Consider the following 6000-nt stretch of genomic DNA (forward strand, 5'->3'; position numbering starts at 1 on the left):
GTCAATTGAAGGAATTTTTTGGTGAACATTTAGATACATTTTTTCACTTTTAAAGAGTAAGAATCACATATTTTATATTGAAATAAAACTAAAAGAATAATATAAATATTTAATTGAAATAAAGTGATTGTTAAAAAGAAACGTGAATGATGGAAGAGTGTGGCTTTGTTTTCATTAAATCCAATCTAGTTTATTCAAAATAGTTAATGCGGATCCTAGCGATTTTGATGATAAATAAATTATTATTATTTTAAGATCTCATATCATAAAATTTAAGATACAAACGTTTAATGTAAAATATTAGAAGTATCATTAAAATTTTATTTTATATTTATCTTATATTAATAATAAAAAATAATAATAAAGGCGGTGGGGTTAAGTTGCATGTGAGATGAATTGAAAGATAATAAGATGTGGATGTAAGTGGTTGAACTACTGTGCTGTAAGCCTTTTTATTTTCTAACGCCAACTCTGTCTCAAAGCTCCCAGGAAAGTGGGGACAACAACCTCCACTACTGGACACTAAACCATACAGGGATGGACTTAGAGAACGTTGATAGAAGGCGTTGTTTAAAATTTTAAATTTATACTTTTTAAATATTTTATATTTTAAATTTTATAAATTCTTTTTTATTTAAAATTTTATAAATTTACCCATAACTAAAAGTCTAAATTCATTCGTAAATCATATACTACTTTCTTGCATTATTACTCACCCCATCCAAATATAGCTTTTATAAATTCCATAAAACTAAGAATTTGTACAAAATCTCATTCACTGGCTATGGAATCCTATATATGCGTTCATTTTCTATCTACACTGCATTATATATATAAAAATATAAATGTTCATTATCAAATAATTAAATATTTTTAAATAGATAATAATTTGTATTCACTTCAAATTATTAAAGAAAAAAATATTCTCGCAGGGAATGTTAAGTTTGCCACACAACTTTTCATTACCAAATTTTTACAGTAAAGTACATAAATGGTTATTAAATTATATCGAACTGGTTTTTTAAGATATTAAAGTTTTGAAAGTTAAAAATAGTAGTTTAACTTATCAAACAGTTATAGGAATATCACTATAAGTTACAAAATAATGATAAACTTATCAAGTTTAATGATCATTTTGTAATAGTTTAATAAAATTTAATGATTCTTTTGTAACCATTTGAGAAGTTTAATACCAATTTTATAACCTTTAGGTACTTTACCCGGGTGCGTTTGGTTCACGGAATGTAAGATTACCAGTGGGAATAAAAGATTACCAGGGAATAGGATTACTGAGAATGTTGTATTTTGTGTTTGGTTGGTTTAGCAGGAATGTAAGATTACCGTGTTTGGTTAAAGGAATAAAGATTATTGGAATGTATATTTGACCAAATTGTCCTTATTATATTTGTATAATATTACAAATTGTAAAATTTATATATTTTCTTTAAAAAATAAATTCATAATATTTATATATTTTTTACAAAATTAAAAATATAAAAAAGGTTTAATGAAAGGGTATTTTTTTTAACCCCTGAATTCATATAAAATTTTAATTATAGACTTTTTTTTTGTAAATCTAAAATAATTTAAGGATAAATTTGTAATTTAACCTTCGTAAAATTTTATTATTCAATGACAGAAGAAGGATATTTTTGAAAAAAAATACAAATTTTAAGGGCATTTTAGTCCAAAACGCCGGTAATGTTACATACCTAAGGGAAGGGAGGTAATGACATTCCGATAATATACAAAAAAATCTACTATTGGTAATAAAACATTACCATGAATAAGATTCTCGGCCAACCAAACATGGAATGGGATTCCCATCCCATGGGAATCCAATCCTTGAACCAAATACCCTTAATTATATCCTTTCATTTGTTTGAGATATTATCGCATTTGGTACCTTTGCTTTAAAAATATTCAATATAGAATCTATACTTTTAAAATGTCCAATTCAATATTCGTTCTTTGACGAAATCTCCAATATGGCACCTATACATTGATACATTTCCAACGTGAGTATTGTACTTTTAAAGTATTCAATATGATGTCTATTCTTTGTCAAATGTCCAATACGATACACATTATCACAATGTGTATTATTATGGTAACCTGAGTTAATATTGTTTGTAATTGTTGCAATTGAACTATTACTTCATGTATTATGATACACGAGTTAAACATTTTTAATAAGTACCAAACCGGTCAATAAAAATTCACATGTACTATAATAATACACAAAATGATAGTTCAAATACCAAATTGGATATTTTATCGAAGTATATGTATCGCATTGGATACTTTTTCAAAGCACAAGTACCACATAATACATTTTTACAAAGTCCAAGTATCACAGATATTTAAAAGTACATGTAACACATTAAACATTCTGTGTTAGTACATGTACTAAATGTGACTTTATCCCTTCTTTTAATCATTCAATCAAGAAGATCCTAAATTTAACGAGAGAGAGAGAGAGCCACTAAGATAAAAGCAAAATAGAACGTAGTTTATCTGTGACTGTAGTTATTAGTGTGAAGAAATTAGGAATTTAGGATAATTTTGTACCTAACGTAAACTATTTTCATCAATAAGAGTTATCCACTTTCTGAAATTAGTTGTTGAATTATAATGAAGTTAATGAAGCTTCAACGTGAGGTAAGGTTTAACAGAAGCCAAGTAACCTACGTAGCTGAAAAGGAAGCGTTGGATTCAAATAATTTAAGGGTTCAAACACAACAAAATGATCATCAGGGTCTGCTTTTCTGCTTTAAGAAGCAATCGATCCATTGATACAATGCACGCTGAACAGCCACACCATGTAAAACAAAAACAATATCATATACATTGAATACCTAATAATCTTCATAAAGAAATCAAACATCCAAACCTACTGGATAAACGAATTTACACGAGGCAATTCCTGTGTTTTGTTTTTGAATCCTAAACTTCTAGGGTTACCGCAGCAAGCATCTATTTTCATGTAGGCCTAATACCCAAATTGGCATCCTGTGTACAACAAACTCTTATTTCGGGTATATATGATCTTAAAAGTTCTATCCCTAAATCTGACGACGACACAAGATATGTCATCTTTGCTCTCTCAACTGCTTCGGCAGTCGGTTGCTTTGCGGCCTTCTGTGGGTCTTTGAACCTTCTTGCAATATCAACGGCCTCGTGATTAGTCATCACCTGAATTAAGCATATGCAAGGAAGAAGAATAACTCCTACAGGATGACTATTTCCAGTCATGCATCTTTGAGACAATTTTATATGTGCATAAGTGGATAATACGGATGAGAGAAGGCATTAAAACTGAATGATTTACCTTCCAAGACCATCACTCGCCAGGACTAAAACATCTGTGTTGCTATCTACATTGGCATTTTGAATGTCTGGATCTGATCGCAGATGCGATTTAAGGCTCTTGTCCCAAAAGCACGTGAAAACTGCCAGTTGGCCGTTAACTCTAGGAACATCTCCTGTTAAGCTTGCAAAACAAATTTAACCAATCTCAAAATGAAAAACTTATAAGAGCAAGAGCCGTATGTTTCACTCAATACTGAAATTTTCTATGGATCAGAATTAGCTGACTGATGTTTTCTGGCCTTCAATGATTCTTTTGCGGTATCTTTGCATGTATTTCAGGCTAACATACGACAAGGAAATAATAAACTAGATATAAAACATGGCAATTTGCAATTTCCTTTTCACTGGCTACATCAAGAAAAAATGCAAAGGAAGCCCATCAGGTAGATTTTCAGTAAGCGACTACAGCAGTAGATTTGATCATTCAAATGTCTTGCCAAAACATTAGTTATGAGTTATAACCATATTAGGTTGTATGTGCATGAGCTTAAAGAATGAACTTGTAAAAATTGGCTGCAGTACAAAGACTGGCATATTTGAGACAATCCTCCTCTGTTCTCAATGCTACCGTTCAGTGTCCGGTTCATGTAGTCATCTGTATAGCCTGACCCTTGCTGAAAGAACTGCACGTGAATCTCCAACATTCGACACCAATAGGTTTTTTCCATTTATCAATATTGCAGTTACAGCAGTGGATCCCCCACGGCCCAAATCAGAGCTACGTGAAAGAATTGCCTGGTCTGTTTGTCATAAGCTTTTGAAATGGCTCTGCGTGGATCAACCCAAAAATCTTCCTAGAAACGCGAGAAAACGAAAGTATAAGCTGATTTGAAATTAATAAGCCAAAACATATTATTTACCCTTTAAAAATGGTTATGGCACGTCTCACCTCCTTCAGGATATTAGAAAATAAATGCTTTTGTAGGTAGGCAGGTACACTATCTCCCAGATGACCATCATAGATAGCGAAAAGCCCTAACTTGTGTCCTTGAATCTGAACGAACTTAGCGACATGATAATCCTCCATGGGATGACTAGCTTTCCCTTTTACTAGGCTGAAACCAAACCTCGTCATACCCTCATGGCTTTTTCCCTTACCAGAAGTAGATGATGAACGCCCTCCTCCACACTAAAAGACAAAATAGTAATAGTAAGTCTCTTAGTAACCTCATATAGCCACATTTCTTAACATCAAACATGTTGATCAACAAATATTAGGAAAAAGACAACTCAACAAGGGTGCGAAACTCAATATAGAGAACCATATGATGAATGTCTTATAACAGATTGTTGAGCGAAGGGATAAAACGAAACAAACTTATTACTTAGCTGTGATATATGAACGACCGAGTGCAAAGTCTCACTACATTATGAAACTGTTGTATTAGAAGAAAAAATCTAAAATGGTTCACCAAGTTAGGAAAATCTTCTCTGTTTACTCCACTCACATGCTATCCAAAAGGGTTCAGCAAATATAGTCTTACAGTGTACAAAACATGTCAATAACTATGCCATAGAGCTCATGATGAGGACGTGTTCATGAAAAAACTCATGAAATCCCAATACACATCTAACATGAATGATCAAACCCGGTCAATAGGCAGAAGGTTTATTGGATTCTGGTCTCATAACCTGTCCTAAATAGCTTAAATAAGATACCTACTGAATCAAAGCAACATGGCATCAAAATTAATCAAATAACTAACTCATATAAAAATACCAAAGCTTCATCCCAATTAATTAAAGTTTTATTTACCCAATATCGAATTAATAAGAAAAGCTTAAAAGAGTACAGAGAATATGCTTTACCTTAGAGGAATTAAAGCAGCACAACTTATCCATGGAAATAAAGTTTCTGCAAAACCTCTAATTTGACTGACTAAATTCTCTTCAGCAAAAGTTCCTGGTGAGACCTTTGTTTTAAACAAATTGAAAGACATCATCAGAACCCCAACAAAAGTATCATTAAAGGAAACCCTTTAACCCACAATATTTAAAAGCTAAAACCTCTAAGACACACAAAAAAGAGAGAGCAAAAACACAATCTGGGTATGAAAAAATCACCAAGAAAAATAATCAATTCAAAGGCCAAATATGACTTGCTGCTGCGGCTGGGTGAAGTTGGTGTCTGCTAAAAGAGCTCCTTTTTGCTTATCAGTTTATTCCCCCTTTCTTCCTCCTTGCTGTCGGGGTTTTCTTCCTCTTCTTGTTATGGACTGGCTTTTATTCGTTTGCACAAGCAATTCAATAACCTTTGAAAGCTTTTCTCTAAAGAGTTAAAATAATATATATTTTAAAAGAACAATTTGGAGAGAAAGAATGGAGCTTTTGCCTGTATGATTATTTGTAACGTTCAAGGAAGAGTCTTTAGTTGCTATTTGATATGAACTATCATAATATTTATGTGAAAAAGGAATTGTTAGCACTAGAAAAAAAGGCTGCCACAAAGCAGACTTCTTTCTGTTGACTTTGCTGTTTCGGTCTCTTTTCCATTTTTGGGGCACTTTCTCTGTCCCCTACAAGTTTTATTACTTTTAAATCTTGTTAAATTACACAAAAGGCCACTTTTTATTTTCTTCTATTTTATTATTTAATCTTTAAAAGTTATATTATGATCATTTAGATTAT

General features: G+C 31.8%; 1 pseudogene; it reads right to left on the bottom strand.

Annotated features, from left to right (window-relative positions):
* Positions 1–2776: 2776 nt before the first annotated feature.
* On the bottom strand, positions 2777–5771 carry LOC120180313 (annotated as a pseudogene).
* Between the last annotated feature and the right edge of the window lie 229 nt (positions 5772–6000).

Source organism: Hibiscus syriacus, unplaced genomic scaffold, assembly GCF_006381635.1.
Source record: "Hibiscus syriacus cultivar Baekdansim isolate YM2019G1 unplaced genomic scaffold, ASM638163v2 tig00112491_pilon, whole genome shotgun sequence".
Classification (NCBI taxonomy): Eukaryota; Viridiplantae; Streptophyta; class Magnoliopsida; order Malvales; family Malvaceae; genus Hibiscus; species Hibiscus syriacus.